Below are 15055 nucleotides of genomic sequence, written 5' to 3' on the forward strand. Positions count from 1 at the left end.
GGGAAGCCTCCATGAGCAGTGGATTCATGGTGCAGACACTGAGCTCCAGCAATAACTCTGGAGGCAAAAAGAAAATTGAGAAATTTTATCCATGTGTCAACAACTATGTTTATGAACCATTAATCCCCCCCAATAAAAAATTAAATATAAAAATTAAAGTTAGGTCAAAAGGACTGACAAAAGAGCTCTGCAAGTAGAAGCATGAACACTTATTACTTTCAGAACAGTGTAAGTAGTCCATTCTTCTAGCGTTTGCCCTTCTTCCGTAGCCAGTCAACAGCATCAGGTTGAGCCTGATGTAGAGTTTCGAGACCTCCTTTGAATCTGGAGAGGTGGCAGTCGTTGACTATGTGGGTCATAGTCTGTCTGTAGCCGCAGGGGCAGTTCGGGTCGTCTCTGGCTCCCCAGCGATGGAACATAGCGGCGCACTGGCCATGGCCTGTTCGATAGCGATTGAGGAGAGCCCAATCATAACGTGCTAGGTCCATATAAATATATATATATACATATACATGTAGATAGATAGATAGATAGATAGATAGATAGATAGATAGATAGATAGATAGATAGATATTATTGGATAGAAACAGAGAGAAATTGAAAGGAGAGGGGAAGTTAGAGAGGGAAAGAGGCAGAGAGAAACCTGCAGCCCTGCTTCAACACTTTGGAAGTTTTCCTTCTGTAGGTGAGTTCCAGGGGCCTGAGCACTGGTCCTTATGCACTGTAATGTGTGCATATAACCAGGTGTGTCTGGCCTCATCCCTATAAGTAGTTTCTCAAATCTGAACTGAGACAAAAAGAAAAGACAGAAATGAGAAGGTAAAAGATGGGGGTAAAAACTAAATAAATTCTTCAGATCCTGCCCTACAACTCTTAAATTGTTTAAATATTTAATTTTGAAGTTTGTTTTGGCAAAGTGACATGGTAGAACTTTTGGTTTAGAAAGATCACTCTGGTAATGGTATGGAAAGCTCACAAAAAGCAAGAAAAGCTGGAAAGATGACATAAAAGGCATTTTCAATAACAAAGATAAAAGTGAAAATAAATGAGTATGGAAGACAGATTTGAAATTAATTTAAGATCTTATTGACAGAAGGACCCAGTTACATGGAAGCAAGAAATTAACTCCAGAATGAAATCCATCTTTCTTGTTTCTGTTATTGATTGAATAGTAATATTAATCAGCAAATCAATGGGTCACTGCTATGACTGCTCTAGAAATAAAGATCTGTAGGGACCAGGCAATGAAGCATCCAGTTATTACTGGATGCATATTAATATATGCATCCATATATTACCCTATGTCCCTGCTCCCCACCTGATGCAAGGGGGATGCTTCATGAGTGGTGAAGCAGGTCTAAAGGTATCTATCTCTCTCCCTCCCCCCCCAATTTCTCTCTGTACTATCAAATAAAATAAAAAGAAAAAAAAAGATTTGTCCTCATCAAGAATGTATATGGTTAAATTATAGTACCTTCTGATTCTGTTATAAAATGTATCCTCCCAAAACTCATATGGTGGAAATGAGGTTTTGTAAATTGAAAGAAAAATCCCCTAGACAGCTAGCCACCTATATCGGGAAGATGAGATGTCAGCAACTGATGAGATGTCAGCAACTGAACTGTATACCATTATCCCCTGTTCCCCAAAAAGTATTTTTAAAAAGAAAAAGAAAATTCCTACTATTACAATGCTTTTAAGAAATGTCTCCAGCAGAGACAACTGCTCAACTGGCAGCTGCAGAGGCTTGAAGCCAGCAAAATAGAAAATAAGTAAATAAATAAAACCTAATGGTTTTGCTGTGAAAACAGCATCAGTCAAATCATACCCCAAGGTATCACAACACAACCACCACCTCTTGTCATATTGCAAGTTGCTAAAGGAAGAAATCAGATTTAAATTGCACAGCCCTAGTCTCTCTGTCTGCAAAAGTATTCTCGGGAATAGAAAAGTTTTGTATAAACTTCAGTTGTTGAGTTATTCCGACAAATAATGTCTGACTCTGCAGAATAAAAGAGACTAATTTTTATGTTATATATCACAACTCATCTTTTTCATTAACCACAATGTAAAATGATGTCTTCTTTATCTCTTCCACAGAAGGATTATGTATCTCCTTCTATGCTAAGAATTTACCTGCACAAACAGTTAAAAACATCTAAAAGGTAGTAACAGTACTCAGTAATCTGGCACTATTTGTCTCTAAGTTTATTAAATCTTCGGTTTGCTCTCAATAGCCTCTTTAATAAACTTCTCTTTAAAATGCTTCATAGTATGACTACTCTAGACAACAGCTTTAAGCAATAACTGAGTCAAAAGAGGTTATGAAAGCAGGGTCCTAATTCTAATAGGAGGCTTTATATTAAAAGATTCTCTCATTAACTCTTACTCTTCTTCCCTCTTTCCTTTTGCCTTTCCCTCTGTCAGCAAGAAAGTAGGAAGGATACACTGTATGAGGACACAGTGATAAATCTGTCATCCAAAAGTCAAGAAGAGAAATATCACCAGAAACCACACACTGCTGTGACCTTGATGTTGGCCTTTCCAGTTCTGGAACTGGAACCAAATTCCTGCTGTATAAGTCACCAAGTCCATGGCATTTGTTATGGCAGTCCGAATGGAAACTAAAAGTCAATATTCCCACAGTTCTACTCCAAATAATGAGCTAATACATACTATATGAGGCCCTTCTCCTCCAACTATACCAGGAGAACAAGAAAGATTTGAGCTCCTCACCCAAGGGAAGGCAATTTAAGTGTTGATCTGAAGAACTGGGTTAGTGTTTCTCTTGGGAGTTTAAAAAGAGCAACATGGAAAGACTAAACCAATTAGTGATAGACCTAAAGTTGAAAAGTTAGAAGTACAATGAGTAGAGAATGAAGAGGAAAAAATGAGTTAAGAAAGATGAAATAAAATCAATTGGGAGAGACAGAACACAAATAAAATTAAGAGGGAGGCAGGTATTCTTTGGAAGACTCAATGTGGGAGAAACAGAGTAATTGCTCCCTAAAATGGACATTCATTATTGCAGTGAACTCCATTTTGCCAAAATTACTATTTTGGCTATTGCATTTGTATTTGGGATATTTTTGGCAAAGTCTAGCCCTCTTTTTTTGAAAGCAAACTATACATTTACAGTATTTTTGAAAGTACTTATGCAATCAGTGCTTGTTTTGTAGTATTTATAGATAAAATAGTAAAATGGGATGTTTCTAAAAATTGGAAGGAGACAGTATATGCAATATTGGTCATAAAGATATGGCTTGAAAACTGGATGATACACTGTAATAATAATTCAATATAATATGCATGCTATATAATTCCATTTAGATTTACCCATAATAAAATTAGAAAATAAAATATTGATAATGAAAATTAAAATACTAATATCTAATTTTTCAGGATAGAACAACTAGGGATGAGTTATTCCATCATAATTCACAATATTTAAGTCCTACTTATCAACCTTACTCGGTAAAGAAAATTAAAATAGGATTTCTTCTGAAGCTTATAAATTACTCAGAAAAAAAAATCACTGGTAAAAACTTCAAAAAATTTTTTTCAGGTTAGACTGCTTAATGCTAACAGAATTATGAAAAATTGTCTTCAAAAATTATTCTCAACAATAAGTTATCATCTTTACTATTAAAAATGTTTCATTTTGCTTTTCTTTTTTTTTTTTGTAAGTTTACTTATTAATGAGAAATAGAAGTAAAGAGGGAGAGAATCAGAGCATCACTCTGGCATATCTAATGCTGGGATTCAAACTCAGGACCTAATGCTTGAGAGTTCAGTGCTTTTCACAGTGCTAATTCCTACGTAACTAATTTGATATCCTCTTTTCTTTTCTTTCTTTCCTTTTCTCTTTCAACTAAGTTGATTTTCTAATGACTAATCTGATTCTAGTTTTACCAACTTCCTGGGAGTCTGGCGGTAGTGCAGTGGGTTAAGCGCACGTGGCGCAATGCGCAAAGACCAGCTTATAAGGATCCCAGTTCAAGCCCCTGTCAGAGTCGCTTCACAAGTGGTGAAGCAGGTCTGCAAGTGTCTATCTTTCTCACCCCCTCTCTGTCTTCCCCTCCTCTCTCCATCTCTCTCTGTCCTAACAATGATGTCATCAATAACAACAACAACTACAACAATAATAAAAAAAATTACCAACTTCCTTTAGATAAAAGCCTTACTATTAAATGTTTATGGTCCTAGAATAGCTAATGCCAGAGTTGAGAGAGAACATGGCAGGAAAGAGAGACAGCTACAGCACTACTTTACCACTTATTAAGTTTCCTCCACTGCAGATGGGACCAGAGGCCTGAACCTGGGTTCTTCCACATGGTTAACATGTGCAGATGCCTCTGTCTGACCCCCACAAACCAAAAATTTAACCACATTTGAAAACGATAGGTGAACCTAAGAGAATACATTAAAATAACTGTTTCAAGTGAAAAAAATTATCTTCACATATAGTGAAGCACCACAATATTATAAATCATATAAATTATATATACATATACTATATATATATATATCTATATATATATAATTGCTTTGCCTAGGAATTTCCTAATGGGGAAAATATATAGCATAAAAATTAAGATGTTTTATCATTTATAAATATGCAACTACATTTATATTATGAACAATTTTTCATTAAATTTACTTTGGGGGTCCACAAAATAGCTCACTTGGATAGCATGCTGCTTTGGAATTTTCAAGCCAGATCTGAAACAAAACTTTGATGCTGTGGTCTCTGGTTTGTTTTGCCTCCAGGGTTTTCATTAGGGCTCAGTGCCTGACTATGAACACACTGCTTCTGTTGGCCATTTTTTTTTTCCATTTTTTAATTGGATAGAACAAAGAGAAATTGAGAAAGGAAGGGGAGATAGGGGAAATGATAGACACCTGTAGAACTGCTTCACCACTTGTGAAGCTTCTCCCTACAGGCGGAGAGCAGGCGCTCAAACCGAGTTCCCTGTACATGGTAATATGTGTGCTCAATCAGGTATGACACCACCTAGCCCCCTATGCTCTTATTTGTTAGAAGTATTCATTACTGAGAGAACCAGAGCATCACTTTGCATATGCAATGCTAGTTTTCAAACCCAGGACCTCACCTATTTAAATCTTGTACTGTGCTGCTGTACCACCTCCAGGGTCCTATTTTTTTTATCTTTATTTATAAAATGGAAATATTGACAAGACCATAGGATAAGAGGGGAACAATTCCACACAATTCCCACCATCAGAACTCTGTATACCCATCCCTTTCCTTGAAAGCTTTCCTATTCTTTATCCCTCTGGGAGTATGAACCCAGGATTATTATTAGGTGTGGAAGGTCTGGCTTCTGTAGTTGCTTCCCCACTGAACATGGGTGTTGGCAGGTTGATCCATACTCCCAGCCTATCTGCAGCTTTCCCCCTGCAGTTGGATACTAGGGGCTTGAACCTAGGTCCTTGTACACTGTAATGTGTGCACTTAACCAGATGCACCAACTCCTAGCTCCCCTTATTTTAGGTATATTCTTTTTTTAATATATATTTTTTTTTCCCTTTTGTTGCTTTTGTTGTTGCTTTTTTAAATTCTTGTTGTACTTGTTGTTACTAATATTGTCGTTAGATAGGACAGAGAGAAATGGAGAGAGGAAGGGAAGACAGAGGGGGAAAAAAAGACAGACACCTACAGACCTGCTTCACTGCCTGTGAAGCGACCCCCCTGCAGGTGGGGAGCCAGGGTCGAACTGTTTAGGTATATTCTAATAGCCCATGACTTTACTAGTTTTTGCCTGAGTCTGACAGTTAACAAGCAGGTGGACCCAAGGTATTATCTGGGGAGATGGTATCATAGTTGGAAAAAAGACTAGAAAGCTGGATCAGGGAAGAGAGTAGCTCCCAAATATGGAAAAAGTATATAAACAATTGTTAACTGTAAACCCCCCTTGATTTGATCTGGGGCCCATATCTAGCACAGGAACTCATGGCACCTCTGCATCCCTGTAGGTCTGAGCTCCCATTCTGTGATCACAGCTAGGAACATTCCAGGCTACACTAACTTCAGGACCCATGTCCTCGAGTGGGGTAAAGTATGTTGCTCAACCTCCCTTCAAAGAATGGGGCAGTCTCTACCATCATTGATCCACACTGAGGACAAGCTCCTATAGGGGCCCACAAAGGGGCCCTTTATGTTGTTTCTGATGGTGATGACCAGCGACAGTGGAGAGAGGGATCTGTTAGAGGTCTAGGCCCATCATGTCTGTGTGGGAATCACAGGACTCCCTGACTAGGGCCCCAGGGTGATGGGGTGGCCTGCTAGTGACCAAAGAGTAGTCATTAAAGTATTTTGCCAGTCTCTTGCCCTTATCCAGCTTTTCACAAGGTTAGCTTTGGAGTGACTGAGGAAAGTAAAATAGGAAGTAGGTGAATAAGGTATCTAGGTCTAAGTAGAAATGATTTGATTAGGTACTTTATGGTGTCTTTTTTAGGTCTTTCTCCTTGCTTGCTGCATTTACTGACTCACTTGAAACTATCCCTCTTATTTTTCATATGTATTGCCCCAATTCACTATTCCAAAGGTTAGACTTGGTCTTTCCTTAAATGGAGATTCCCCAAAGCAAACAGATACTAATTTTAGACATTTACAAAATTCATATTCTTCTAGACCATACATTTAAATTATGTTATGCTGCTAAATTTCTTCTCTTACTGTTCACACACAACTGTATAATACATTGTAGGACTGAAAGAAACCTCAATAAACCATGGCTCATAGACTGAGTTCTGATTGCATAATAAATTAGTGGTGTCAGACTATAAATGGGACTGATGTTATATTAGACCTAATTTCCCTGTTAAATGATAAACAAATAGTTTATGATCCAGTGAATTATATGTACTTTCTTTTCTTTTTTTTTAATGTTTATTCCCTTTTGTTGTCCTTGGTTTTTTTATTGTTATAGTTATTATTGTTGTCATCATTGTTGGATAGGACAGAGAGAAATGGAGAGAGGAGGGGAAGACAGAGAGGGGGAGAAAAAGATAGACACCTGCAGACCTGTTTCACCGCCTATGAAGGGACACCCTGGCAGGTTGGGAGCCAGGGGCTTGAACCGGGATCCTTACGCTGGCCCTTGTGCTTTGCGCCACGTGTGCTTAAACTGCTACACTACCACCTGACTCCCGTACTTTCTTTCTTCTTTCTCTTCCACCATCACCCATATTTTTTTTCTTTTCTTTTTATTGCCTCTAAGATTATCACTATGGCAAGGTGCCTGCATGATGAATCCACTACACCTGATAGCCACTTTTTTCCTTTGATAGGACAGAGAGGAACTGAGAGGTGGTGGGAGGATATGGAGAAAAAGAAGCACATACATCACTAGCTGCACTGTTTATGTGTTTATGGTGGGGAGCAGGGGGCTCAAAACCCAGTCTCTGTGCATGGTATTATGCACACTTAACCATGTTACTATTGCCCAGCCCCCCATAATTTCTAAAATAAGTAAATACACAAAATAATAGAAACCAGTATCTTCTCTCTGGGTACCCATTTTTACATATTTTTCCATCCAGTGTTTATTCTGTGTATCTTTTTAGGTCCTTCCTACAAATTACCATTTCAAACCAAACCTGGTGACTCAACTAAAGATTGACATTAAAAATATGGCCTCTTCTGCTCTCACCACCACCACCCCACCCCCCGACACACACAGTTAAACTTAGAGGAATTTAGGTTTGGTGATGTTTTCTCATTTGCTATTTTTGTGTTTCAATCAGCTATTTGCTAATAACATTTTCAGTGTTGTGGGGTAAGATGCTTCAGTCCAGGCATATTTCTTACTAGGAACCAAATAAGGGGATACCTCTAAGAGCAGTTCTTGCAGGAAAACAAAAACAGCTCAACAATGGACTCCAAAGGTAGCTTGTTGTTCATAAAGTACTCACTACAACCACATAATTTTCTTGAGGGAAATCAACAAATATAGAGAATTAACTTTCTGTCACAGAATTCTCAGGTGCAGTTTTCATACTGATAACAAATTCTCTGGAGAAATTAAACTTGAGTTCCTACCTCCTGCCCTTTTGCCTGCCTGTAATAAGCCAATTCTCCAGTGGGCCCCAGAAGATGGTGTTCTTGTTACTTAGAAAAAGTATGGACACTCAAAGAGATCCTATGGGAATATGAAACACCACAGCTATGACTTGTGAATCCTCAGGGCAAAATCCTTAGGATAGTGAATAGAGACAACTTTCACAATGCGAGAAAAAGATAAACTAAGCGATAGGCAGGAATACCAAAATAATATAACCAAATTGCTTCAACTGACCTCCCCACCCAATGTGTGCTCTTTATTCAACATCTTTTTCTAAGACTTTTCCCCATCTATTTTCTTCCTACTTCTACTTGCACCATTTCACCAAATAATTTATCCCACTCTGGATTCTTTTCTACAAAAATTACAGAGTGCTGTCTATCATATCACCCAGTTACACATAGGTATTTTTGTCCTTTCCCATCAGTCTCTGTCTCTTAAATTTGGTTTGTGGCTTTCATGATTTCTCTTTACTGCATTTGGACAGATAGTATGCAAATTCTACCGAGAGAAAAGCAGGGTCAACTTTCTGATAAAAAGTGCTCTGAGGAAAAAAAAATCAATCTATTGGAATGATATAATGTGATATTTGTTGTTGTTATTTTATATTCTGTACTACACTTGCAATGACCAGTAGTTGGCATTCTCTACTGGCTTAATTCTAGTTTTTTGCACAGTATTTACATATTCTGAGGAAAGCTTGTAAACAATAATTTCACTTTTCTCTCTCTGGGATCATTCTTCACAATACTGTTCAGGGGCAATTTATATGCTTTAAATGACACAGAAATAAACACTCTTCTTGTAATTGTTAATGCTTAATAATTTCAAATACTGTCTCTGAAGAGAAAATTTGTGAGCTTTCATAAAGAAATGATTTAATTTGATAGGACAGACAGACATTTAGAGGAGAAAGACAGGGAAAGTAAGAGAGACACCTGCAGCGCTGCTTCACCACTTGTGTAGCTTACCCTTTGCAGGTGGGGACTTGTGGTTTGAAACTAAATCCTTGTGAATAGTAACCTGAGCATTCAGCCAGATGTGCCACTGCCTACCTCCCCCCCCCCTTGTAAGCCAAACACAATTTTCTAATACATTTCACAGATGCAGAAACTGAGGTTCAAAGAGATTACTTTCTCTAAATCAAGTAGTTTATACCTTTGGTAAAGTACTGCTATTTCTATAAGTTAAAATCAGTCCGAGTCTGAATGACATTATAACCAGTTGATATCTACCAAAATTAAGTTTTGCATACCATTAGGTTGGTAGGAAAGTCATGATGTGATTGGTCACTTCCATCAGGAAGATCATCATAAGCCCTCTCATAGGTCACTCCAGGAACTTTTCTTCCCTATATAGTAGCAATGTTAGTGACTGTCCCACTCTCCGAAGGGAGGCTGGGTCTTCCTACCGTGCCACTGGAGGAAGACTAGTCCAAAAATAAGTGCAGCCTAGAATGTTCCCAGCTATGACCATGAACTACAAGCTCAGACTGACAGGGACTCAGAGCATACACAGGCTCCTGTGCCAAATATATATATGTCATTACTATTAAGTTTTCTATTAATGTCTGAATACTAATTTTTACATTTCTGTTTCCAATTTGCCACCAGGTTAACCAGACTAATTAAATCAGTAACCCCTTACCATAAATGATTTAAAAAACTTTTATTATCTTTATTTATTGGGCTAGAAATCAAAAAGGGGGAGAAAGAGAGGGAGAGAGACAGAGAGATACCTGCAGCCCTGCTTTAGCACTTGCAAAGCTTTCTCCCTGCAGGTGGAGATCAGGGGCTTGAACCTGTGTCCTTGCGCATTGTAACCTGTTAATTCAACCAGGTGTGCCACCGTCCAGCCTTCCTTACCATCAATTAAAAACTGATCACTTGTGGGTTGGAGGTTGCAGATTACAAGGTGCATTACTTATGCAGTAAAACCCATAGCTTTAAGGAATCCTCTTTTCCATTGCTGACCATAATCTGTATTATTTTCTGTACCACTGTACTGAGTATCCTAATAATCATCCTAAAGTACTTCAAAGTAATTGGAATTAACCCAACAAATGTAAATTCCAAAGTTTAGCTAGGGTGAAGAATTGACAATCAAAATGAAGTTACTTTCCAAAAAAGAACAAGAGAAAGAGAATAACAGGTTTGCTCTATTGCAAGGCACAGATAACCAAATAGGGAGAAGGAAGAAGTAAAGAGGTGAGAAGGATGAAATGAAGGAGAGATGGACAGATGGATAAATGGATAGATAGACAGACAGACAGACATGATAAGCAACAAGATGTTTATTTTAGAAAGTCCTAGGAAAATTTCTTAGCATTTATAATGCTAACAGGAGATGGAGGGGAGTGTTAACTGAGGTTACAGATACACAAAAACTTAATCATTTCCCATTTTGAGTGACATTTGATTTTAAAGGAAGAATTTCAATTCTATGCTTTTTGTTCCACCAAGAACAATTAAGTGTGAGTCATTTTACTTATGACTCAGTTGTCAGAATCCCAGAAGATAATGACAAGTGTTTAGAAAATGGTAAATGCTATAGAAGCATTAGATATTACCAAAAATATTAGTATCAGAGTGCCTAACTTTGATTCTGGTGTTTAAGAAAATCAACTGAAAATAATTTGACACCTCCATTCTCAACACACACATACACACACACACACACACACACACACACACACACACGATTCAAAATACTGCTTTATTTCATCAAGTTTTAACTAAGCAATTATATTTTCCCAGATATGGGACACTGCATGAGTATACTTGCACAGATACAAGTAAATATTCACTTTCATATCTAATACCATATTTACAATTTGTCTTCTTTTATTTAAGGTAGGCTTGCTTAATTTTTTCAAGTTCACCTTGTCCCCTCCCCCAACCCCATTTGAATCTGAAGCAAATGGCAAAGTAGAATAAGGACTGGTACCTAACTGTGAGCTTTCAGTTTAGTGATGATAAAAAGCAAGCAATTGTACTGCAAGGTGAGGTGCTCCCTACAGTCTTATAAGAGTACAGATAAATTCAATGCTATCAGTATGATTCAGAAAGAAGTTGGATAAGGTGTAACATGTGTATTGTCCTGACATATGTGCAAGTTAAGAGACTATGAGAAAGCCAGGAGGTAAAGGCAACTCTTTTTTTTTTTTTTGCCTCCAGGGTTATCACTGGGGCTCACTGCTCCTGGAGGCTGTTTTTCCCTTTTTGATGCCCTTGTTTATCTTTATTGTTGTTGTTATTGTTGTTATTGCTGTCATTGTTGTTGGATAAGACAGAGAGAAATTGAGAGAGGAGGGGAAGACAGGAAGGGGGAGAGGAAGATAGACACCTGCAGACCTGCTTCACCGCTTGTGAAGAGACCCCCCCCTGCAGGTGGGGAACCAGGCTCCAACCTGGATCCTTGAGCCAGTCCTTGCACTTTTCCCCATGTGCACTTAATCCGCTGCTCCCTAAAAAACAACTCTTAAAAAGGGAAGGACATTTGCTAAGGTAATGAAACCATAAATGTACCAGGGAATTTTTTTTTTGAGAGAGACTGGGGGGGAGAGGAGAGAAGAGAAAAAGAGAGAGAGGGAGAGGGAGAGGGGAAGGGGGAGGAGGAGGGGGAGGGGAAGGATGAGGAGAGGGGGAGGGGTGAGGGGAGGGGAGGGGGAGGGGGGATGGGGAGGGGAGGGGGAGGGGGTGGGGAGGGGGAGGAGGGAGAGGGAGGGGAGGGGGGTGGGGAGGGGAGGGGAAGGGGGAGGGGAAGAGGGAGGGGAAGAGGGAGAGGGAGGGGAAGAGGGAGAGGGAGAGGGAGAGGGAGAGGGAGAGGGAGAGGGAGAGGGGAGAGGGAGAGGGAGAGGAGCACTGCTCAGCTCTGGCTTTTATAGTGCTGGAGCTTGAGCCTGGAAACTCAAAGCCTCAGGCATGAGAGTCTTTTGCATAACCATTATGCTATTTCCCTAACACTAGATACCAGAGAATTTAATGGCAATGGTTTAATAGTTCTAGGCTACCAAATGCTTCCATGGCCTGCTGGAACTTGGCACTGCAAACAGGGTAAATAAATATGGAAAAGGGAATGAGTGAAATACTAAAATTTTATTTTTTATAAAGACAGTTGTGATAATAGGTCAATAATTTGCCAAGGGAGAGAGAAAAGAACTAAAGCAAAACCTGTTATTAGGCTGTTAAGGCATACCAATCAAAAAGTAATATTAATCTAGATTAAACATAAATAAAAAGATATACAGACACAGTCAGTAGAGGGAATAAAGTAATTCAAAGGCCACTAAATATGAACGGAAGCAGAATAATAATAATGTGGGTTAACTTTCATTGTGTCAATCTGGGAAACCAGAAATGTTGACATTGTTAGCTTACAGCACAAACAGCAGAGAAAAATGGCATCCATTACTAGAGAAGGCATAGAAGTGTATTCATTTTGGGGGGTGTGGGCATCAGCGCAGTGGGTTAAGCGCATGTGGTGCAAAGCGCAAGGGCCGGTGTAAGGATCTGGTTCAAGCCCCTGGCTCCCCACCTGCAGGGGAGTCTCTTCACAGGCTGTGAAGCAGGTCTGCAAGTGTCTTTCTTTCTCTCCCCGTCTGTCTTCCCCTCCTCTCCCCATTTTTCTCTGTCCTACCCAACAAGGAACGGCATCAACAATAACAACAATAATAATAACAACCACAAGGGGAAAAAATGGCCTCCAGGAGCGGTGGATTCATGGTGCAGGCACTGAGTGAGCCCCAGCAATAACCCTGGAGGCAAAAAAAAAAGAAGTGTATTCATTTTGGATATATAATGTTTGAAATGCCTCTAGAAAATAATAAATAGTAGAATCCAAACTCAATGACGGTAGCATTTTTTTTTTTTTGCTTTTATTTTTCTACTGATATTTTTTGTTATGTTTCCTCACAGGGCAATAGTTCCAATACTAGAAATAGTGGCTGGCCCAGATTAGGCACTCAGTAAGCATTTGCTGAAAGGATGAATTACATAGAAATGTGGATCTCAGGAGAAATACTTGAAAATACTGAAGTATGGACTCACTGACCTCCAGATAAATAATAGAGGTCTGAAGTTGGAACCTTGAGGAATACTAACATTTAAAAACAAATACAACTTATTAAAATTGCTTTAGTAGTAAAAAATAAATTAGAAATAAAGGCAACTCATGCCGTCTAATCCTAAAGTATTGCTTTTATAAAGTACTTACTATGGCCAACACATCAAACAAGGCATAGTATTACCAAATATTTAACTTATATATAAATTTTACTTAACATTACTTTGGTTCAATCTGGCTACCTATGTACTATGGCCTTCTCTTCTGCTTGTGAAGAGATCTCCAAAGGCCTCTGCTCTTTCTTCACGAGACTGTTTTGCTGTTTCTAGAACATTTATCTCTGGACCACTCTGTTGTTTCCACTCACTCGGGCGAACTCAGAACAGCCAGCGAGAATAGCCAGCGGGTGGGAGGCGAGGCGCAGAGCTGCTGTTTCCACCTGGCTAAACAGCCAGCCAGCCGGCTGCACCCAGACAACCCCGCGCACCGCGCCCGCAGCCCCGCAGCCTGCAGGAGGCTGACGCCAGCACACAGAGCCCGACGCCACCACGCAGGAGCCCGATGCCAAAACGCTGGAGCCTGATGCCAACACGCAGGAGCCCGATGCCACCACACAGGAGCCCGATGCCACCTACACAGGAGCCCGACGCCAGCACGCAAGAGCCCGATGCCACCACACAGGAGCCCGATGCCAACACGCAAGAGCCTGATGTCACCACGCAGGAGCCCAATGCCAGCACGCAGGCCAGCCCACAGGAGCCGGCTCTCTACCGCGTGGCGCAGGGCACTGGACGCGTGATCCCTCCACGCTGCTCAGCAGCCACTGCGAGCAGGGCAGCAGACATGGCAGGGCCATGGGGCAGGGCCACGGTGGCCTATCATGGCCGCCACCCCCTTGGGCACCTCGGCCCACGCCTTCTACAAGGCTGGCCCGCCCGCCCTCGTGCTATGAATTCTGGAACGATCCCGGACCTCCCGGACCCCCGGGCTCCCTGCCGAAACTGGGCACATGAGATCTCAAGCTGCCGGTCCGGTCTGAAGGCAGAAAAGCTGGAGTACACAGAGATTTGTGCAGAGATCACAACCTGCAATTCCTTGATAGTGGAGCTGCATGGGAAGCCACCTCCAGATGGTGACCGCCCCCCAACAACTAAGACAGTACATATCTAAATTCATGTTTGAAATGACATGTCTTCGTAACAAAGGTTTCTCTCCTTATGCATTAATGACCATGTTTATGTGTATGTTTAAAGTTTGGTAAACAGTAACTTTAAGGCTAAATTCTTACTAGTAAAAGTTAAATGAAAAAGGATTCCAATGTAATTCTCATAAAGATAAAATTAACTTACATTTAAAGTCTGAGGTAAAAATTGGTTAACAATCAATATATTTTAACTAAGTTGGTCTAAAGACCTGCGCACACCTAAGGTGTGCCTCCATCTTGAATGGGTATAACAAAAGGTTAAATAGACTTGTTGATATGTAAAAACTCTCGATTACCTTCTCTACTAGAAATGGTAGATCGCACAATGGCTATGCTAATTATTCTCATGCCTGAGGTTTCCTTTCCTGTGCACACCTAGGGTGTGACTCCATCTTGAATGGGTGTAACAAAAGGTTAAAAGACGTTGTTGATATGTAAAAGTCTCAAATTCCTTCTCTATTAGTAATTTTAGATTGTGCTGTGGTTATGCTAATAAGTTTTGTTTATAGTAAGTAATTACAGCCAGCTGCCTTTGGGACTCTAGGCCGTTCCCCACCCCCATGCAAATACCTGTCGAGGCAAGTACGCCCCCCAGAGGCAAGAAATGTTTTTTTTTAAGCTGATAAAGTTTTGCCCACAGAGACAAAACATGGCCCCCTCAGGCCTTCCCTTGGCAGCACACTGGTTCTTGTTACTTGCT

This window comes from Erinaceus europaeus, chromosome 10 (genome assembly GCF_950295315.1).
Source record: "Erinaceus europaeus chromosome 10, mEriEur2.1, whole genome shotgun sequence".
Classification (NCBI taxonomy): domain Eukaryota; kingdom Metazoa; phylum Chordata; class Mammalia; order Eulipotyphla; family Erinaceidae; genus Erinaceus; species Erinaceus europaeus.